Source organism: Callithrix jacchus, chromosome 15, assembly GCF_049354715.1.
Source record: "Callithrix jacchus isolate 240 chromosome 15, calJac240_pri, whole genome shotgun sequence".
In the NCBI taxonomy this organism is placed as follows: domain Eukaryota; kingdom Metazoa; phylum Chordata; class Mammalia; order Primates; family Cebidae; genus Callithrix; species Callithrix jacchus.
Genome location: NC_133516.1, coordinates 85,556,071 through 85,580,588, shown reverse-complemented (window position 1 = coordinate 85,580,588; position 24,518 = coordinate 85,556,071).

Below are 24,518 nucleotides of genomic sequence, written 5' to 3'. Positions count from 1 at the left end.
AGCAATTCTCCTGCCTCAGCCTCCTGAGTAGCTGGGACTACAGGCACGTACCACCGTGCCCAGCTAATTTTTGTATTTTTAGTAGAGATGGGGTTTCACCTTGTTCACCAGATGGTCTCAATCTTTTGACCTCGTGATCTACCCACCTCGGCCTCACAAAGTGCCGGGATTATAGGCGTGAGCCACCGTGCCTGGCCAACCACATTGTTTTTTAAACACACAACACAAATCTAAGTTATTCAGGACCATTATAATGGCAATTATTTTTGCTTTAAAAAAGATCTTGTGGCCGGGTATGGTGGCTTACAGCTGTAATCCCAGCACTTTGGGAGGCTGAGGCAGGGGGATCATGAGGTCAAGAGATCGAGACAAACCTGGCCAACATGGAGAAACCCTATCTCTACTAAAAAATACAAAATTAGCTGGACATGGTGGTATGTGCCTGTAGTCCCAGCTACTTGGGAGCCTCAGCCAGGAGAATCACTTCAACCAGGGAGGCAGATATTACAGTGAGCTCAGATCATGCCACTGCACTCCAGCCTGGTGACAGAGCAAGACTCCGTCTCAAAAAAAAAAAAAAAAAAAGATCTTGCTATCAATCAAGATTGGAGAAGAAATAGAGGTGCCTGACAGTTGGCCAAGTTGAAAGAAGGAACATGAGTTGAGAGGAGAAGATTCTGTTGCAGGAGAAGTTTGAAACATATAATTTGGAGTCAGTTATATCTCTATTATAGGGTTGTTCAATAGAAATAGAGTGTAGGCCAGAGATGTAAGCCACATGTGTAATTTAAAATTTCTTGGAATTCGTGTTAAAAAGAGTAAACAGGTGAAGTTATTTTAAATAATATGGAATCTAGTACATCTAAAGGATTATATATTTCAACATATAATCAATAAAAAAATTCAATGAGGTATTTTACATTTTATTTTTGTATATGAAATCTTAAAAAAAATCTTGTGTGTGTTTATACTTACAGCAGACCTTTATTCAACATAGCTATGTTTCAAGTGCTCATCAGCAACATGTGGCTGGAGATTACAGAATCAGAAAGTACAGCCCTATTAGTTTAAAAAGAAAACTTGAACAGAGGTGGTGGTCCAAAAAAGCTCGCTTGAAAGTGAACTAATTTCAGAGTGGGGACTTTAAGTGTAAGAACTTGTACAAGTTCTGATTATACAAGTCTAAAAACTCCATCAAGTAGTAGCGACGTTAGGAATTTGTGCCATGGAATGAAGGGGGCCATAAAACAAGCTCTTGTAGAGCAGGGACTTGACATTCATTGTCTAACACTAATTCCTTGGTTATTCTCTGCATTGCCCATGTGGAAAAGCTGAAGCTGAGAGGAATTCATTTACTTGCCCAAATTTCTGTCTTCTATTCCCTATGAATTTGTGACCAGACAAAATGAAGAGTTCGTACTTATTCTTATTGTCCATATATATATATTTTTAAAGTGTAATCTCCCAGCTGCCCTGAGCCTATGTTGCAGATGTTAGGCAGACACAGAGGGGACTTGCAAAGGGCAAGGTGAAAGGAGGACAGAAAGCTTGAAAAGAGCTGTGTTTCAAAGGCTGTGTAGCTACAACCCTGAAGCCTTTAAGGTGTTAATAAAGGCAGGGAGCCAGGCCGCAGGCAGCTGTTGTACTACACAGTTGTTATTCTAGGGACATTTACCTGCTGTTCGCTTGATGCTATGAAGACCAAAAGCAAAGGACTGAGTTTGACATGCAGTCACAGAGCATAGGTGAAAGAAACTGAAGAAACTCTTGAAAATGGGGTTGGTTAAGAATCCCGGGAGCTCGCCCAATGGAGTGCTCTGGTTATTCAAATACTAGAATAGATTCTTATCTGACTTGTACTATCTCAGTATGTCTCCTGGATTGTAGTTTTAAATGCAAAATAAAAGTCATACTTTAACCGGCACATGTGAATGTAGGTAATCTACATTCTGTGAGTATAACATATAGAACCATTTGCTTATATCATGGTGGTGGTAAGAGTTTTCATCATATTATTTCTGTAAAGTCAACTCTTTATGACAACTTGGAGGAAAAGAAGAGGGGCATCAAGCAGCTCCAACAAGCTTTCTTTCATGAAAACTGGCTAAGAAAATCAAGTTATTTTCACTTAAGGATCATTGCTGAGGAGAAAGAAGAACCAAATGAGCTGAAACATAATCAGGATCTCTAAAAATGGAATCATAATGAATTATTATTTCTATTTGGATAAGTATTTTACCCTTAATTACTTAACTTATAGAATTATGAGAGAGTTAAAAAGTATACCATATGCATTCATTCAAAAATTCATTCAGTAACTTTTTTTTTTCCAGCATTTACTATGTACCAAACCCTAGGCTCTGGTTACAGAGTAGTGTATATGAGGGAAAAAAAAAATCTTTTCTTCTACCCATCTTAGGTACATGACTGAGACTCCTATAGCAAAAGATAGAAGAGAAAACCATACAAATTTAAGCTTGACATGACACGAGAGCCTTCATAAGAAATTGAAAGCCAAAATGGTTAAACCTGTGTATTTTTATGTAAAACTTTTTTTTTTTTTTTTTTTTTTTTTTAAGAGACAAGGTCTCTCTCTGTCACCCTGGCTGGAGTACAATGGTGCAATCATAATTCACTGCAATCTTGAACTCCTGGGCTCAAGTGATCCTCCTGCCCCAGCTTCCTCTGTATTTTTATGCCAAGTTTGGTGAGGAGTGAACAGTCATAGAGAAATATGATGGGGGAAAAGATATGATCAAATGATAATAAACTGGGAGAAACTTAGCAAGGACTGTTTGTCCAGATTCTTCTCTGTGACTTGTTTTCAGAGATACAAATGTTCCTTTCCTCTTGGTATAGAAAAGGAACCTCTCACATGAGGGTCTGCATTATGACCTGCTTCAGGGAAATGTTGTTATATCAGGTCATTCTTTGCATTACTCTACAGAAGTACCCGAGGCTGGGTAATTTATAAAGGAAAGAAGTTTAAATGGCTCATGGTTTTACAGGATGCACAGGAAGTGTGGTACTGGAATTCGCTTCTGGTGAGGGCCTCAGGAAGCTTACAATCATGGGGAAAAGTGAAGAAGGAGCAGGCCCATCATCTGGTGAGATGGGGAGTAAGGGGAAGGGAGAGGACTCAGACTTTTAGCCAGATCTCATGTGAAATAAGTGAGGAAAAACTCATTCATCACCAGGGGAAAGGTGCTAAATCAATTCATGAGGGATCTGCCCTCACAATTCCACCCTCTTCCAACAGGCTCTACCTCCAACATGGAGAATCACATTTCAACATGAGATCTGGAGGCTACGAACATCCAAACTGTATCAATCAGAAAATCCTTCTTAGGTGTTATGACTTACTTCAGGGAAGAAGGGTAGGGAAAGGTCAGAGAGATCTTCCTGCATCTGCTTTTTCTCAAAGTCCTTTGGTTTAAAATATTTAATATGGTAAGGTACGACACTTTGGGGTGGCATGTCCTGATCTCCATCAGTAGTGCGGCAAATACTGCCAGCTGATCTCTGGACCCATGCCTTCTTTTTGGGAACACAGCTAGACAACATTTCCTAACCTTTGTGGCTGGATGTAGGTATATGACTGAGTACTAGCCATTGGAATATGGGACAAAGTGTTACCTCTGCTTCTGCTGTCTGTAATTCTCCAGGATCTTTCCCCTACTGTGGTGACCTTGGGAGCTACAGTGAAGATGGTGGAACCACTCCATAGAAAGAGGCAGAATCACCAATTAGAGGAGAATAATAAGGATACTGGTGTTAGAGTTCAGGTGAGCTAGAAATAAACTTCTACATTACAGCTGCCAGTGCTGCCTTAACCAATACAAGCATGAGCAGAGAACTTGCTCTATGCCCTCTTGGTCTTACAATCTAACTGAGACAGGCAATAAATAAGCAAACCAGATAAACAGAGGCATTTGGTTTATATACAAAAATGTTACAGTCTAGACATAGAAGAGGACCACATAATTCTTTTAGGTTTATACAAAAGATTAAAACTGGTGATGATATGAAAATAATTGACAACTTCATTTTTTATCTATTTTTTGAGATGGGGTCTTGTAACATTGCCAAGGCTGGACTCTAATTTCTGGGATCAAGCAATACTCTTGCCTCAGTCTTTCAGGTAGCTGAGATTACAGGCACGTGCCACCTAATTTACTTTAAAGTGTCTCTCTTTCTTTTTATCTTGCCTCCTTTCCCCTTCTCAGCACATAACACCTATCTTTTTTACCAAGAAAATAAAGTCTGTTTTTGAAACAGTGATGGACTCCAAAGCATGTGGAATAAAAGAAATCGCATCATTTTACAAATTTCAGTTCACTGTTCTCTTTACTGTATGACAATTCACTTATAAAAAACTGTGCATCTTTTTCTGAGCCATTATGAAACCTAAGTTGGCTTTTTAATTTTCTCCCATAGGTCTAAAGAGAAAGGCTGAATAAATAGCCTGTGGTTGAGTAACAGAAAGATGCTGCTATGGTAATCTAAGTGGTCTAATATCTGCTCCTAATTACTTGATGTTAGTTAACGTAGCTACTTTTGGGGCCTTAGTTTCCTCATCTACTAAATTGGAAATTTGGCTAATTGACCTGTAAGTTCCTCCCAGTTCTCACATTTCCAGCTTCCAACCTTTTTTTTTTTTTTTTTTTTTTTTTTCCAGGGGATGGAAACAAAAAACTGGTACAAGTGTGGCTTAAATGCAGTGCTTGGGACACATTCTGCACGGTTTATAGGTTCCAAAGCTGGAATTCAGTATGTGAGCTCTCCGTTAGAGGCCTGACACACCGTCCAGATAAAGGTGGCTAAAGGGGCATTGGAAAAATCCAGATGATGCAAGGGATCCTGTCTGAATTGTCAAAAAATTGCCAGGAAGATGTGAGCTTAAATTATGGGTCCATTTGCTTCATTGGACCCCCCTGCTTCTGAAATAGGTGAAGGTTACACACACACACACACACACACACACACCCCGACTCCCCAAAGCTCTGAGCCTTGTCTTTGAAGTTTCAACCTTTCAAAATAAAAACTGTATTGTTTTTAACAACTGGGTCTCTCTCTCCAGCTTCCTACCCCCTGCCCAGATTCTCTCTTCTCTGTGTTCTACCTCAGACCCCTCTCAGCTGCCTGGCTCCTGCTGCTGTGCATTGTGATTTAAGGTACTCGATGCTTTCCTTCCCTTACATAACATGGTGCCTTTGATTCAGATAGAGACAGATACATTATTGATCAGATTTTGGCTGCTGTTCTTAGCCTGCTGGTGCTGTACTAGTAACTAATAAGCTAGGGAGAGAAGAGAAGTGAAGAGAGCCGACCGACCTCTTTTTAAAAAGCAAGCGAATGACAACTCCACAGCCTGCATCCGGGAACTTTTAATAAATGCTACGTGCTTTTCTGCTAGAATCCCTTTGCTCATTTGCTCAGACACATTCACTGAGCACAGGCAGGGTGGTCCATACACCAGGCAGTGAAGGTCTGTTTGGATGAAGAAAATAGTATTTACACATAGGGAAGACCATTCTTTATTTACAGTGCATAAGTAGCCAGATTTTTTTTTTTTTTGCTAAATATACCACATAAAAACCAAAGTAGCCATTTTGTACTAGATTTTCTATAATCTGATTTAATATTTGCCACCAACCTATGATGTAGCTTTATTATTCCATATGAGAATATTTAGGTTGAAAAAACTCATGCGATGGGCACTATATAAGTTCTCTACTTTCCTTTGTTGAAATGAATCAGATTAACATCCCGTCTAAAGATTATAGCAGAGTCATAACTGAAGCTCAGGTCTTTAGACTCTGAACGAATAGCCTTCTCCCAGTATTGGAGGCTGCTCTGCTGGCCATTCCTCCTGCTACTCATTCAGCACCCTTACTGAACCCTCACAGAGATGACTGGAAAAGATACAAGAAAACACTTGTTTTCGTAACCAAGGTTCCTCTTTATTTAATTAATTTAATTTTTTGAGATTGAGTCTCATTCTATTACCCAGCCTGGAGTGCAGTGGCATGATCTTAGCTCAGTACAACCTCTGCCTCCCAGATTCAAGTGATTCAGCTGCCTCAGCCTTCCAAGTAGCTAGGATTACAGGTGCCCACTACCACACCCAGCTAATGTGTGCATTTTTAGTAGAGATGGGCTTCACCATGTTAGCCTAGCTGGACTGGAACTCCTGACCTTGGGTGATCCGCCCATCTCAGCCTACCAAAGTGCTGGGATTACAGTCATGAGGCACTGTGTCAGGTCAGATTCCTCCTTTAAACATTCAAAGGCCCTACCTATGTCCAAATATTTATCCGATTTTCAGTGTTCACTTCCTTTAACCCATCAATTCTACCATTATAGTTCTACTTGAAAAAGTGTCCATGTGTTCGTGCGTGCGTATATATATGTACATGTAATCATGTATGTATACATATATACATGCATGATTATGCTTACCTGTAATAGCAAAACCTGAAAAAACCCAGGGACTACTTAAATATTATATATCCATAGACTTCAATACTATAGTTATCAGAAAAATGAAAAAAATATATAAATCATAACTTTGAAAAACATCTAGGTTATATTATTAAATGAAAAACATTTGTATAGGCTAAACTCGTCTCTCATTTTTTTAATCTATCTACTATCTATCCATCCTTCAATCTATTTGTCTACCTACCTATCTATCCATTCATCCATCTAGCTACTTATACTGATTTACGTCTAAACATTTTTTATTTGCTGAGAGTGTAGATAAAAATATATTAACGGCAAGTGCCACCGGGGAGAGTGACCATGGTAAGGAGAAACTTACATTTTATAGTTTACTTTTATGTTTTTAAAAATTTCTAACTTTGTGCAGATACTGGTTTTATTTTTAAATGGTGTCATGTCAACTAAGATTAACTGGGCTCTGATATTTTAAAGAACTTTATTTCTGTGTTTCAATACCTTTATAAGGCTTGTTTTAAAATGCACTAATATTGAGGCTTAACAGTTACATGTAAATATGGCGCCATTTTTTCCTGAAAACGAGTTTGAAAGATGAAAAGAGAATCATGGGCCTCTATGTCCCCTAACAGTGGGTAGAGACCTAGGGGAGCAAAGGAAAGCAATGTTGAGGGTGAGAGGGGCAATGGTGAAGCATGAGCTTCTCTGCGCCGCACAGAGGTGATATGAGAAAGGTCCGCACTGGCAATTAGGAAAATTGGATTCTAGCCCTCCTCTGCCATTTAATTCTCTCCTGTGCGTGCCACTTAACCTCTCCTAACCTTGGTTTCTTCATTTATAAAATAAGGAAATTATGTTGAATAATTTCTGAGGTACCTTCTAGCTCAGAAATCTATAAAATTCTATGAAACATCATTCTACCACCACATAATTGGCAAGATGTGATAATGAAATAAATAATACACTTCATCTTTCACTGTACATTTTCTCAGTCTTGTAGATGCAAGTAGTTGATAGGTCTTGCTTGTCCCCCTCTTAACTTACAATCTGGATAAAAGGAAAGGGAATTTTGCAGTATGTGGTACTATACTATTTCAGGCACTCTAATATTTTGTATTCCAAACTTGCAGAGATAAAATCTGACCCGATCTCAGTCACTCCAGCAAAATGGCATGTGCCCTCATCCTTTAAAACTCTTAGCTTGTGAGTATGGAAGAGACAAACTATAAGCCTACATAATCGCTATTTAACGATGTGACATAGGAAAGCCAATGCAACTTGAGAAATGCTTCTTGAGTATCTACCACATATTAGGCTGTGATAAGCATTAAATATTCAAGGTTGAAGGCACTACTTGGAGGAAGACAGGAGTCTAAACATAGAAGAATTAACACTTCTGTTACAATAGTACATCTAACACCAGGCAGATTGATCAGAGATAAGGATGTACAGAGGAGAGGCCATTTTGCCTGAGGAAAAGTCTTTTGAGTTGGGCCTTAAAGGCAAGTAACTGATATCTAGGACATTCTTTTTGCTAAGTTTCTGACTTTACTGTAACAAGGAAAATGTCTCCATCCCTCCCCAGGTGACAGCCCCAGGGGTGTGCATGTATATGGAGAGCAAACAAGTCCTTGGGAAATGAAAGATAAAGCAGGACCCAGGAATAGCAGAGTTGGTCTGGAATAATGGAAGGCTAAGGGAGTGGTGAGCAAGCCAAAGAGAAGAATGGGCCCTGAAACTAAGTAACAAGAGGGCAGAACAAGGGAGGGATGGGAGAGACCCTGGGGATGGGCAGTGCCTCTTAGATGTTATAGGTTTTATTCCAAAATGCTCGTTTTTCCTTTTTTCTTCAGAGACTGGGTTTCATTGGTCACTCCTGAATAACTGCTGCTAAATTTCACTTCCTTTCATAGGTAGTCCCTCCTCGCCTACAAGCTGTTATGGACATAGCAAGTTTTGTCCTGAAGCCTAGCCTAAGCGGAAAAAACTTCGCAGTACCAGTAAAGCACAGGCACCCTGCTGGGGTGAAGATGAATGGAAAGGCAACTAGGAAATATTTCACAACAAGTGTAAATAGATGGAGAAAGGAAAGAAAATATTTCTATCATGAAGTGATTTACACTGGATTTAGACTAAGACTTACAGCCAAGTGCAGCAAACAGCTGGAAGTCACATGTGAAAGTACAATACTGTTTTTTACTTCAAGTAAAATGTCAGTTTAAATCAAATCAGCAAATACTTTTTAATGATATTGTTGCTCCCCAAATATTTTCATTCCTTGATTTATTTAGTTTTCTTCCAATAGAGTAAGAATTGCTGGAGTCCCAGGGTCAGGAGGAGGACATGATTTTAATGGTCGACCAGTGCCTATTTTCTATTGGGTAATAAATTAAGGGGCTTCACATCTTCCTAAAAGTGTCTCCCACCAACCTGTATTTCTGAGGCCAGAGTTGTCTTGTGGATAAGGATGGTGAATTCCCATAAAGGTTCTTTTCAAATGTCAATTAATAGTCCAATACCTAAAGCTATTAACAGATGTGTTCTGCCAAGCACTTTGCTGGGTACAAGGAAGAATTCTGCTTTGTGATTGCAAAGAAAAAAATCAAGGTAAAAGAATACTCTATTTTGATGCCTAATAACATGTCAAAAAAAAAGAAAAGAGGCATTAATGACAGATATTGTTTAATTATTTTAGGTAACTGGAGATCTAAGAAATATTAACTACACCATGAGTCATTTTCAAGTTGTTGTTACAATATCTAAAGTCTTTGCAAAATGGGGGCTTGTGTTTTCAGTGCTACAGCAGTAACGATATTCTGTTCTTTCAGATTCTCTACATATATGGTTTTACTGAGCTGCAGAGTACCCTGAGTATACATAATTATAAGCCATATTACCACATGGTTCCAGCTTTACTATTTATGCAAAATTAAGGACTTCATATATACTTTTATTCATTTATTCTACAGATCACACCCAAAGTAGAATGTTCAAGGTCTTATTCAAGGCCTTTCATTGAAATGAGATAATGCTAAAAGAAAAACAAAAATAAGACCCTGAGCTTCCTATTCTCAGTCCAATGTTTCCTGTAGATTCTACTCTTTCTGAAATACCCAAGAGATGACTTCTAGAGAACACCTCATCAGAGAAATCACAATCTGTAGAGAAACAAAGTTTTTAAAGGTATCTGACTGGCAAATCCATGCCTTCTCCTTGGCTTCTTCTCAGGCCGGCCCTGGAGCTTCCACATTAAGGAGCTGTGTGATTTCATGTGAACTGTGTGATTGGCAGCTTGACAGGCAACCTAAGGTCACCTGAAAACACAAGGGAGCATGCTCACGCATATGCCCCAAAAGCAATTCTGGAAATTAAGGTAAAGAAATAAATAAATGAGAACCGTAATAGTAAAACTTCACATTATTGCTTTCTGCCTTTAAGATCCAATCTAGTATTTAATCAATGAACAAGCATTTATTTCAAAAATGTCATTCAAGAAGCTATGGAAGGTAAAGACAAATAATGAAATGGCTCCTGCTATCAAGCTGCTTGTGATTCTAAATAAGGCACATTCTTGTCTTTGGCCCCTGAGATGTAAAAGATCTATTTTCACCTTATCTCTGAATCTTCAGATATTTTCACTTGAGATGTGCCTCATGCTGTTTTGGCTATGGTCAGTAAAAAATGTGTACTCCTTTTTGTTTTCTGTTTGTGGTACTTTTTTTTTTTTAAATCCAAGTCTTCCTCTGTTGCCCAGGCTGGAGTGCAGTGGTGTGATCTCGGCTCACTGCAGCCTCCACCAATGAGGTCAAGCAATTCTCCTCCTTCAGCTTCCCAAGTAGTTGGGATTACAGGCATGTGCCACCATGCCTAGCTAATTTTTTTTGTACTTTTAAGAGAGGAGTTTCACCATGTTGGCCAGGCTGGTCTTGAACTCCTGACCTGAAGTGATCTGCTGTGCTCCTTTTTGATATAAATATTAAAAGATATAAAAAGATAATTGGGCTGGGCACAGTGGCTCACGCCTGTAATCCCAGCACTGTGGGAGGCCAAGGCAGGTGAATCACGAGGTCAAGAGATCGAGACCATCCTGGTCAACATGGTGAAACCCCATCTCTACTAAAAATACAAAAAATTAGCTGGGCATGGAGGCACACGCCTGTAGTCCCAGCTACTCGGGAGGCTGAGGCAAGAGATTTCTTGAACCCAGGAGGCGGAGGTTGTGGTAAGCTGAGATCATGCCATTGCACTCCAGCCTGGGTAACAAGAGCGAAACTGTCTCAAAAAAAAGATAATTGATGTGAGCTGCCCTTCCTGACACAAGTCTAGACATATATATATATATATATATATATATATATATATATATATATATATATATATATATATATATATTGATGTTGAGAAGGTGCCAGATTGTCCCAAATGTACGTGTGGCACTTACTAGAGGGGAAGCAATTCATGTCAGGATGCAGGGTGATTTTATCAGATAAATCTGGATTTTCATAGAAGATAAAGGACATGAAGAGGAGTAGAGATGGAGTCCCATCTTCTTTAAAACATGCTAGTACTCTTAAGCAGAAAAGGCTGGTCTCCTGAGGTGAGGAGTTTGAGTCCAGTGATGGCCATGTAGGATGAAATCAGAGATATTAGAGCATTTTCTGAGTCATTCGTGGACATATTAGTAGATGTGCCCTTATCTAACTACTTAACTGATTCTGATAACATGCTATTCTTGGCATAATATGGTAGATACTCTCTAAAAAGAAAAACCTTGAAGGTAAATATATATTTTTATAACTCTTGGCAAGCCTCAGGATGTCCCAGTATGGATAAGTTATGTATAATCTTCCTAATCATAGGAAAACTATAATTCTGAACCTCAGTTATACTATTATTCCCTATAAAAGTATTGAAAATACCACAGCAATAGAAGTGCTCATATTGCACAAAATGAGTTAATATCTTGCACATAAACTTGCCAAGTTTCAAATTATAATAGAAAGATTAATACTATGCTTTACTTTATGTAATACCAACCTGAAAATTATGAGTGAATATTTCTGGAAATATCAGATCATTTAAAATGCACTATGAAAGTTGACTGCTTAAAATTATTTCATCAAACTTGAAACTGTTACTAAGAGGTGATTCTGTTGCAAGCATTGAACTAGCTCGCACAATTTTTACAGACAAATATAATTTGGTTCCTGGTATCAAAAATCTTTGTTTATATAAGACAGAGATGAATAAATAAATAAAAAAAGGGAAGATCACATGGTGAGTGCAAAGACAGACAGTATGAGAGAACAAAGGAGTGACTTGTTCACCTTATACAGATCAGCAGCAGTTTCTACAAGAAACGGCCAAACTGAGGCTTGAAGAAACAGCAAAGATTCTTAAATAATTATTTTGTCTAGTAGTTATTTTTTACTTATTTATTTTTTGAGACAGAATCTGCCTCTGTCACCTAGGCTGAAGTACAGTGGTGTGATCTCACCTCACTGCAACTTCCGCCTGAGTTCAAGCAATTCTCCGCCTCAGCCTCCCAAGTAGCTGGGACTATAAGTTCCAGCCACCATGCCCAGCTAAATTTTTTTTTGTATTTTTTAGTAGAGACAGGGTTTCACCATGTAGGCCAGGCTGGTCTCAAACTCCTGACTTCAGGTATCTGCCCGCCTTGGCCTCCCAAAGTGCTGGGATTACAGGTGTGAGCCACTGTGCTGGGCCATTAGTCTTTACCTTACTTGTATTCTTTGTGTAACCTTGGCCAAGACACACTTTAAATTATCTCTAATTCTTCAACTGTGAAAGGGAATTAGAAGCAAATTCACTCAGCAGGTGGTTTGTTAAGGGCAGTTCCATGTTGATAAGCTATTCATTCTGTTTTTTTAATGAAGTTTTAAAAATATAGTGTTTTTAATGCAAAGCATCCTGTCTTGGGTTTATATTGTAAATAATATCAGGTTAGGTTTAACCTGAAAAAATAAGAAATGAGCATTAGTATTGCTGGGAACAAATTTTATTAAGTCTACACCAATCTGGGAGAAAAGATCAGTGCATTTGTTTCTATGCCTATATTAATGAAAAGGGCTATAAAGTAGGGAGGGGATGACCTTCTGGAGAGAAAAAAGCCAAACAATCACAATATATCAAACTCTGCCTTCTGAGAAGTATCTGTGACTACATATCTATTATCTTGGTGTATCAATTTTCACTCTCAAATGTCTTCCTTTTAATTGGCATATTAGTGGACAAAGTTTGTGTTGCATTGATTTACATTTATTTTGCTTTGGCTTTTTTGTGGGGAGTATGGTGAGATTGACAACTTATTTGTGAATATAAAGATTCTGAATGAAAAGGTCTTTAGTCACTTGTGAAAATAATCATACCTCCTCTTAAAAAGCTTACTGGGTATGGGGCCAGGAGATTATGCCCAACTTCATCTGTATTGTGTGGTAAAGGACAAGGCTTCCTAGATTCTCCCATGGTTCCTCAGTTCCCCACATGTAAAACATAATGATTAAGGTAGGGTTTCACTCTATTTTGTTTGGGTTGTTGCATCATTAAAACACATTATTGGTTTGTTAAAGAATACAAGATGAGGAAAATATCTCACCTCCTTTTTATTAATTAGAATTACACTATTCATATATGGAGGAAAGCCATGTGCTAGTGAACTGTTTTTGAGTGACAGTTGCCTTCCCCAAGATTTGGTAGTATCAAAGTGAAAAACAAGAACCCTTCATGGAGAGCAAGTAAGGGAGTCTTGATACACATTGCTGTCTACTGAAGCTCAGACAAAGATATCGAATTAATTAGTGCTAAACATTCATCTTTTTTTTCTTTTCCCTTAACTTCTGCATAGTACATGTAGAATCTTAATTTGCACATGCTAATGCACCTTCATAAAGATCTCCTTTGGAAAAGCTCTTTAAAATGTTGAAGCAGCCTTGAATGTAATGCTTTATAAAGCTTCTGATTTTTAAAAGCAAAATGTATAAATAGGGCTTTTTTTTTTTTCTTTTAACCTGTCAAGCTTTCATCAGCCATTAGTGATTTTTAAATTTATTTTTTAGGCAAGGTGTAGTGGCTGATGCCTGTTATCCCAGCATTTTAGGAGGCTGAGGCTGGTGGATCACCTGAAGTCAGGAGTTCAAGACCAGCCTGGCCAACATGGTAAAACCTCGTCTCTACTAAATACACAAAATTAGCCAGGCATGGTGTTGTGCACTTGTAATCTGAGCTACTTGGGGAGACTGAGGCAGGAGAACTGCTTGAGCCCAGGAGGCTGAGGTTTCAGTGACCGAAGATCACATCACCATGGCATAGCGGCATGGGCAACAAGAGTGAAACTCTGTCTCAAAAAAAAAAAAAAGATTTTTTTAAGAGGGAGGTTAGAGTTTACCAACTCTGGTCAGTTTTGAAACTGAGACTTAACATATAAGGTGCGTGATTCGTATCTGACACTGACTATATATCTGATTGTCTCTACGGTTGAAGGCTTTTTTTAGTAGATTTGAGAAAGATAATTACATATTGCCCTTTTTCCAAATTCACAATCTACAAAGATCAGATATATATATATTGAAAAACGAGTAATAGTCTTTTAGCAAGGGTATAGGTGTTTCTGACTAAACAGTGAATCTTCCTCCAGGTAGATAGACCAGTCCCTGTTTCTTAGCATGTAATTGACCCTAGGATAGTAGTACAGAGCAGACAAGGCTCCAGGGTTTTGCTTCCCCAAACAAACTCCTGCTCATGCATGCACCAGCGATTTCTGCTATTATTTATTTTTGTTCAGAGTACTACATCTTTCCCAACCATTGAGATCTACTATCAAGGACCTCTTCTTCTTTTCCCCTCTGTGAGTTTTTGTGCTGAAGGAAAGAGCAATCTTTGGAATCAGAGAGATCTGGGTTCAAATCTTGCCTTCCTTATTTTGATTTGAGGCACCAATAAAAAGGAAAATTTAAGTCTATCAAGGTATAAATGTATCATATAAACCAGACACACACATATATATATAGGATTATACTCATACATATGCATATGTGTATATACACGGAATATTGTGTGTGTGTGTGTGTGTGTATATATATATATAAAGCCTTGTTAATGATGTATACTATATATTGCTAATCATATATATAAAACTCTAGAACAATATGACTTTGAACTGCACAGATCCACTTGCACATGGATTTTCTTCTGCCTCGGCCACCTCTGAGACAGTAAGATGAACCCCTATTTTTTCTTTTCCTTCTCAATGTGAAGATTATGAAGACAAAGACCTTTAATGATGATCCACTTCCACTTAATGGATAGTAAATATATTTTATATATATATTTTTTTTGAGACATAGTTTCGCTCTTGTTACCCAGGCTGGAGTACAATGGTGCGATCTCGGCTCACCGCAACCTCCACCTCCTGGGTTCAGGCAATTCTCCTGCCTCAGCCTCCCGAGTAGCAGGGATTACAGGCATGCGCCACCATGCCCAACTAATTTTTTGTATTTTTTTTTAGTAGAGATGGGGTTTCACCATGTTGACCAGGATGGTCTCGGTCTCTTGACCTCGTGATCCACCCGCCTCGGCCTCCCAAAGTGCTGGGATTACAGGCTTGAGCCACCGCGCCCAGCCTATTTAATATTTCTAATGAATTTTTCCGTAGTATTTTGTTTCTCTAGCTTACTTTATGGTAAGAATACAATAGATAATACATACAATATACAAAGTATATGTTGACTTTTATGTTACTCATAAGGCTTCTTGTCAACAATGGATTACTAGTAGTTAACTTTTTGAAGAGTAAAAAGTTATATGCAAAATCTCAACTACGCCATACCTGGCTAGCCTCTTGGGCCATAGACATACTTCAAATGCATCTCTGAATTTACTCCATACCATCTCTAACCCCAGTATTGTTGAAAGGTCAACTGTGTGTCTGTATATACACATATACACATATATATATATATACACGTATATACACATATACACACGTATATTATATACACGTATATACACATATACACACGTATATTATATACACATATATATATAAATATACGTGTGTATATGTGTATACACACAGTATATGTATATATACATGTATATTATATGTGTGTAATACATATATACACATGCATACACACATCTCTATATAGCTGGCTAATGATATACATGTCACTAGCAACGTGATCACTAGTAAGATTAGTTTTAAAATAGAACACATTTATAAAAGCAACTAGTACAAAGCCTAAAATCATATTTAAAATTTAAATTTTTTATTTTATTGCTAGAACCTTATGAATTACTCAGCCCTTTATTGACTCTTCCTTTAAAATGGCTTTTGTATCTCAGTTTCCATTTTCATTGCCACTACCTCAATCCAAATATTAACTATATTATAGTTGCATTATTCTAATAACTGCAATAGCAGCTGCCGTTCTCTTGACTGAATTCTTGCTGCCTTTAAAACAAATTGATCAATTCCTATAGGACCAATTACCAAAGTACATTCATCCTGTCACTTCTCAATTCTAAATATTCAGAAGTTCCCTAGTGTTGACAAGATAGAGTTTACAACTTCAATAACTTGCAGTTTGGCCGTAATCTATCTTGCCGATGACTCTCCCAGTATCCCTTATTATGAAATCCTTATCCCAAAGCAACTGGTAATCATTTAATGGGCCACATTTCCCCAAATACTAGATCAGGAGTTGTTCTGGGCACCATGGCTTAATTCTCACCTCCTCTGAGATTCATCTACTACCATACATGGCTAGCCTTCTTTGGAGGTAGCCACACTTGAAACACATCTCTAAAATCACTCCATAGCCAGATGCACCTAGTAGGTATCAAGTAAACTCCAAGTGCCAAGCATTGTGCCACATGCTATGTTGTATCATTTAATCATCATTATAATCCAGTGAAACTGGTGATGTGATCTCAATTTTATGAATTAGAAAACAGGCACAGAGAGCTTTAACAAGTAGAGTATCATAATGCTTTCTTCTTTTGCCCTATAATACCATCATTAATTTATTCTTTATTCATTTATCTATTTTAATGTTCAAGGGTCCTTATCATGCTCCATGCATGTGGCAATCTGTATTGCAGCTGCTCATTCGTTAAAGCTGCATGGTCCCCATTTGGATGACTTTGTACAGCCAGGTTTCTCAATCAGAACCTAAAGCATCCCTTCTTGAGCCGAGAAATCTGTCCTATTGTCTTTATCGGAGACAACAAACTGAGTCTTCTCCTACCTGTATTTTCAGTAATTATCCTGGGTCGTGATTGATGTTTAGCAAATTTATTAATACATATATATATATGAACACATAGCTGTTTAATTGAACTTTGTATAATGCATGAATGAAAAATTGTGGTTTTGACCTGCTGCCATTTTCCAATTTATCTGTGACTCTGGTCTTCCAAAAAAGACCAAAAAAGATTTTTTTTTTTTTTTTTTATGAGAGGAGAGAAATCTGGGAAATTAGGTGCAGGCCTATGTGCGGAGCAATAAATCAGCTTGCAGGAAGCTTGCTACAAGTTATGTAGCACAAATTATATCCATGAAGCACTACTATCATGTGGGGCAAAACTGAGGTTGGACCTCATTCCTATAGTTTAAAGTTTCTACTTTTCCACACCAATATTACCTCATTTTAGTCCAAACACCTGGAAATTTGATAAGATGGAAAAAGAGAAAAGGGATGAGGAATAGCTGTTGTTGTTCCAGGCTTTCATTAAATTGAACTTTTAAGAACCCAAGTTGTTTATGGGTTCTTTTATCTAAGCTCTTGTTAGAGTGTGAGAACCAAATGGAACCCATGACACAACAGGAAGCCACACGGAGAGTGAGGACTTCAAGTGGGAGAAGGTGCAGAGGCTGTGTGGAGAAGATCCAGGAAGCTGGGAGGGTACAAAAGGGAAGAGGAAACAAAAGAACTGTGCCCCTGTGCTCAGAGCAAAAACAGTTTGAAACAGCCCCACCCTGCTGGCTCCTGGCACAGAGATGAAGTGTCACAGCCTCTCTTTGACTCCTGACCTGTGGAAATGTGGACTCCAGTCACACAAATAAATTTTTTGATGACTCTAGGCCAGTCTGCCTTTGGGTTGTTCCCCTACCATATAAATCAGAGATTTTTATTTGCATCAGATGCTGTCTTTTTCACAGGCAACAGGTCACTGATATTCCAAGGAACAATAATCTCTTGCTGGGGCAGTTTGCCTTCTTCCTTTCAGAGCATGATTACTTTAGATAATGTGTCTTTTGAGGACATAGCATAGAGCTTGGCTTCAAATCACACTTTGCATGTTGATATTGTTTGGCTGTGTCCCCACCCAAACCTCATCTTGAATTTCAGCTCCCTTAATTCCCACATGTGGGAGGAATCCAGTGGCAGATAACTGAATCATGGGGGCAATTTCCCCTATACTGTTCTTATGGTAGTGAAAAGTGTCACAAGATCTGATGGTTTTATAAGGGATTTCCCCATTCACTTGGCTCTCTCTAAGATGTGCCTTTTTTCTGTCATGATTGTGAGGCTTCCCCAGCCAAGTGGAACTGTGAGTCCATTAAACCTTTTTCTTTATAAATTATACAGTGTGAGGTATGTCTTTATCAATAGCATGAAAACGGACTAATACACATCTCATATTTTCACTACCCCAACAAGGAAATTTCACCGAAAATTAACATCCTAGAGAAGCAAGAGAGGGACAAAGAGGAGAATCTTACTCCTCACCTCCTCCCTCTCCAAGTCCTAACCCCAGCTATGTCTGTCCATTGTGTTAAAGTTTCCATCTGGTCCTCACACTCTATCACAGCTCCTGTCTCTGTGGGTCCTCCTTAAAGCAAATGTTGTTCACATTTTTCAGTGTGGCATCAACAAACGGAACACATTTTGAAGAATATACTAACAATTCTATGCATTTTTGGACTAGTTGCCTTTCTATCATTTTCCCACTCAAGAAAATGAATCTATTCAAATTTATGAAAAATCATTTGCAAGCTTTTATACCTTAGTATTACATCACATTATTTGCAGACACCTTACAACTGATTGTGACATTAACTAGAGGTTAGCTTGAATGAAAAACAATTTATAGCATCATACTTGTCTAGAAGGTCTTTCTATATGTTTATGTTACTAAGTTTGTAGAAGTCAATGCCCCAGTTTTATTTATCCATATACTGGGCAACTGCTTATAATTTCGTTGTTTTTTTTAACACCTTGATTCCATAGAATACGGAAGAGGGAAAGTCTACTTAATTTAAGCAACACTGAAATTTCTATGATTTTCTGCCAGCCAGAACACCAAGTGAGAAAGACCCAGGACAACAAAGTGATGATTAAAAAGAGCCATTTATAGAGACAGTTGATAAGCATATTCTAGTGAATCAGTTTTCACTTCTTCCACCTGAATATTATTGGATTTCAAGTGCTTAGGCAACAGTGAGTTTGGGATCTGCTCGTAATTTCAAATTAGTTCATGTGGATATTTTAGGTGATTTGGGGAAAATCAAGAACAGTACTTTGATGGTTTTTAAATTCTAATTGGACTTTCCTAGTCTGAAAATATTGGGACACTGAGACAGTTGAAGGCAATAGCTAGTGGAGCATCTAAGATTATCTCTAAATTTACAGCATTTGCTCTCACACTTCTCTGTCTGCATGAGAAATCAAGGAGTAACCATAATCATGACCAACAATCAGTAATTCTCCTGCTCGCCCTTTGGCATCATCTTGCATATAGTATGTATGGTACTCACCTAATATTAGCAGTTGACATTGTTAACTATGGTAAAATGATGATGGGAAGTAAAAATTAAAAATAGAATATAGACTTACCAAATTAGAAGCTTAATGAGAAAAGCTCTCTCTCTCATTAAAATTTTTCCTCTCTCTTCTGAACCAATTTTTGTGCCTCCTACTGTTCCGCCCATTTGATTCTTCAAACTAAGCTTCAAGGAAAATGTCCCACCATTTATTAAGGAGGTCCAATTATTTCACTAATGAAATGACTAATTATGTCAAAACCTATGTAATATACTTGTATACTTTTTCTCTGAAATGAGATTGGGTTAACATAGCTCTTCCCTGAAGGAAAGTAGTTGAACACAGTTGCAGCTACCTTTAACTAGTGCGGTCAACCTGCCTAAAATTAGATATTCATCATTCCAGACCAGACAAGGGTTTATACTAACATAGCATAAAATTATCTCTAATGTAAAATAATAAGCAAGTTTAAAAATCCATTATAATGTGCTTGATCAGTATTTACATGGTGGAACTCTGCTTTGTTATGACGTTTAAAAGCAGCTCATACTTGAGCAATATTTATTCAACACAGCCTCCCCAGACAATGATAAATAGGTGAGCTTAACAAATATCAGTGGCCGCCATAAAAACCATTGTCCAGTCTGGACTGGTATAGAATTGACATGTAAAGCAAGTGAGATAGGAGCTAATCACTTTTGAAGCATCTTTTTTGTCTTGAAATCTAGGGTCAGTATGCTGTATTATGGTAGTAAAGAGCTTAGACGTTGAGTCGAAGAGCCTGAGTTCAAATTCCGTTTCTTTGTCCATCACTTGGGGCTACTAATCATACTAACCTCGTAGAGATGTTAGGATTAAAAGAGATTATATATGTAAAACTTTTACTGCATCTAGCACGGAATAAATTAACAGTGTAAGTGATTTATTGCAATGTTGTATCTATTTAAAGGATGTGTCTCTTCCTGGATGTTAAAATATATGTTTTTATTTTTTTCCTGTCTTGGCCTTACTTGCAAGTTACATCATTTTTATTTTGTTCTTATATGCTTTGAGTATGTTAAAGGTTTGATCTACTCTTGAGGGCCAGGGTTGAAATTAACACCTTAAACACTGATGTCAGCTATGATATGGAAAAGAATGGCAGGAGACAGCTAGGACAGGTTTCTGAGAGCCCAAATTTATGGAAGCCTGGATGAGTAAGAACAGTTACTGAGGCACTGTGGAACTGTTCTGACTGTCCCAGAATTATAGGGCAAGATCTTCCCAAAGAAAAAACTTGGGAAAAGTATGTATAGGAATATACGTGTGTACAGGAACCTGTGTAGAGTTTATCACTGTCATCTCAGGTGCTTTACTTAGCAAATGAGCTCAGCAATATTCCCTTGAAATTGCCTGCTCTGGGGTGCTTAACAAATGGTTGGCCATTTAATGGCCCGAGGCACAGCCAGGGAAGGTTAACACACTGACAAAATGGGCATTAACTATGATAACAACTGTTTTCATGGGGGATTATTGCTATTATAAACCTTATCCAACATAATAATGGAAGCAATATTTTTTTCTCTCATTTTAAAATTAAGTCATACTTGCAGATATACAAGACACACAACATCTTAAAACTCAGTGTTAGATATTTAATGGCCTTTTCTCTGTTGTTGCAAAGACTCAGATTCATAATTAAATGCTTATGATTATATTATTCAAACTGGATGAACTAGATTAAGAGACATGGCAATTAATCATATCAAATCGTGACAAAGACTGTCACCTATCTCTCCGAAGCCTACAAAACTTAATTATTTGTTTTTTTTTTTTGAGACAGGGTCTCAAAGGCTAGAGTGCAATAGTACAATCATAGCTCTTGACAGCCTCAACCTTCTGATGTCAAGGGATCCTCCCACTTTAGCTTCCTCAGTAGCTGGAACTATAGGTATGTGCCACAACACTGAGCTGATTTTTAAATTTTTGTAGTGATGGAATCTCACTACGCTTTCCAGGCTAGTCTTGAACTCCTGGGCTCAAGTGATCCTCCAACCCTGGCTTCCCAAAGTGCTGGGATTACAGATGTGAGCCACAGTGCCTAGCCTAGACTTCATTTTAACTGGGCATGATGTCCATGATTAGAGCAGCTACTCTGGCTTGGAAAACAATAGACGGGATATTTTTATACGAAAAATCTCTATCCAATTGCACATTGCCTAGATGGGAAAGAAACATTCTAAAGACTCATCTAACCTCATTTCATTAGCACAGAATTTGGATAATTTATTATATTAGCATATGAAATATAAACTATCTACTTATGTGGTATTTCTCTGGTAATATGCACTTGTGGAGCACAGGTCAAGAGCAGCCACACAGAAGAGTGCACTACCTGGATGGAACGGGGGATCAGGATGGTGAGATTCCTAGTAGAGTTCTAATATCAGAAATGACAGATCCTGGGTGAGGGGCTATTGGTGGAGCCTGCTTCTGAGCTGTGAAGCATCCAAAAGAGAAAGGGAAGGGGCAAAGTCAAGTCTCTTTTATCCTAATTCTGCCTAGATCAATACTGATAACTAAACCTAAGGTGAACTTGCTGAGCAAATATCTGCAGCTGAGTCCAAGCACAGCCTATTCGCAAGTAAGTCAATTGGTTGGAAGAGCCAGCTCAATCCATTCATAGTTTGAAGTTTTCCTTCCGTCACTTGAGCCAGACTAGATTTGGCTTCCTTATCACTTTTCCTTTCATATATATACTACTTCATTTTCTAGTCTTTTTGGCCCATTCCACTCTTGATTCTCCTCTTCAGTTTTGAATTATCTTCATTGGCTATTGTCTTTGATTTGTTTTTTTTTTTTTAGAAATTGCTTTTAGCTGAGCATGGTAGCTCATACCTGTAATCCCAACACTTTCGGAGGCCAAGGCAAGCAGATCATCTGAGGTTAGAAGTTTCAGACCAGCCTGGCCAACATGGCAAAACCCTGTCCCTACTAAAAATACAAAAATTAGTGGCGTGTGGTAGTGGGTACCTGTAGTCCCAGCTACTCGGGAGGCTGAGGCAGGAGAATAGCTTAAACCTGGGAGGTAGAGGTTGCAGTGAGACAAGATCATGCCACTGCACTCGAGCCTGGGTGACAGAGTGAGACTCTGTCTCACCAATCAGTAAACACATTTAAAAAAATTGCATTTACTCTCTCTTCAGACACACACACCTATTCAGAACACAAAAATAAACTTTGGGATTATTTTTCCCATTGGAATGTTCCGTACCCAATCACTTTTCTATAGCAGCAACTCTGCTGACTGGAAGAAATGCTCCATCACTAGCCACCAACTTTGGAAAACAACCAAGAGACTTTCTGTTAAGTTTTTATTTCTACTTGTATCTTTACCCCAATTTTAACTGTCTAGTTTCAATTCATCAGTAGAAAGTTTTTTTATGTACTCCAACCTATTCAGTATTAAATTTAAGCCTCCTACACAAACATTACCCTGTTTTTGAGTCAAAGACAGAATGACAATTTACTTACATTTATTGAGTACTTATTGTAATTACATATCCTAAGACATGTGTCATTGGCAAACAGTGACATCTTAGAATATCTCAAACAGGTGATGAGGCAGTCTTTACCTCATCACTTCAACTGAAAACAGCTCCACTACCCTGCATATGATAGCAATGCATCACTCCATTCTTAGTTTGATTTATGCAAGTATTCTCACCTCTTAGATGAAATTGGTTTCCTAATAAATGTCACCTAGCGACACTAATTCCACTATGTAAAGGAAGACTCATCTTTCCTTTTTAATGTAACTTCAAAAATTTTAGAAGATCAATCCTTCCTCGGTGTTCTCTAAGCTAAATATTTTCATTCTCTTCAATGTTTGTCATAAATGAGATCCTGCACAGTTATGACATTGTTTTGAACCAGTGCCATTATCACTACGTCAACTTTATTATGGAATTGAGAATTAAATTTAAAGTTGCAGATGTGGTGTAACTTATAAACTATACGGTACTTACTTGTAAGACAACTTAAAATAACTAGAATACTTGTGGAGCTCATTGTCCCCCATTTTGGCCTAAGCTAGAAATTAACGACATCAAGAGGAAATAAAATCTTTTTGTTTTAAAATATAGGCATCTATACAATTCATAAGATTTTAAGTTTAATCAAAATTATACCTACTACTCTCTTTCTACATACAATGCAAAGAATGGATGTATTCTAAATGTATAATTTCATCCAAAGTCAAATAACAAAACCCAGCCTAGGTGGAATTGTCAAGATTATTATTTTTCAGAGGTCCAAACCTAGTTCTGACTCTTTATAGCCATTCATGCCACGAAGACTTTGAATCTGATAGGCCAGATAAGACCAAGATAGCTCAAGGTATTTTGTTCCCCAAACTTTGGAGTCCTCAGGCAGGTACAGTGGCAATGTCACCAGCTGATCCTATTACGAGATCAAAAGACAGTGCACAGTGCGCTCCGCCAAATACCACTGTAAAAACTAACTGACCTTTGGAGCAGCCTATGAAGTATTGTGTTTTGCTATTCCGCTTGGCATGCTCATGAACCTTTAACTGAATCTCTGGCCCGCTGTAAGAAAATGGGTATCTGAGAGGGTCTGAACGGCTGAGACTACCATGGCAGCAAGGGCTTTTCATTCTTTTGCCAAACATTGCTCCTTTGATCTCCTGCAGCATTTTAAAATGGTTCTATGTTTGGGCTTACAATTCATTGTGTATGAGTTCATAGTTAAGACAGGAAGACTTCTCTTTGGAGAGAAGAGTGTGACTTTATCAACCCTAAAAACATGCTATAAATCTCCCCTGGCTCCATGTGGGAGGATTATCTCATGTTAACTGTGTCCAACTCCAAGAGAGACATGCCAGGGGCACAACCCAGGGCCTGGGTGTGCTAGAATCTGAAAATTAGAGATGATAAATCAGTCCAGACCCATACTCTAAATCAATGTCAGGTCCATCTGAAAACTGCCTTTGAAAAAAAGTTCATCAATTTTTCTCTTTAATTTTGTTTTAAATTTTGTTTTGAGATGGGTTGCCAAACAGAGCTAAATCATTACAGACAAATTGCTATGTACCTCCATGCCCTTTGAAGTGAGCTAGCTGTGGCTGGCATTTGCACAATATCCAGAGTGGAAAATCACTTGCATACTGGTAAACTTGTCAAACCCTTGCCCACTTACAGTCATGTTCTATTGTGTTGGGCTCCAGGCTGCTGTTCTTACTATTTCACTATTTCCTGAGGGGATCCCTGCATC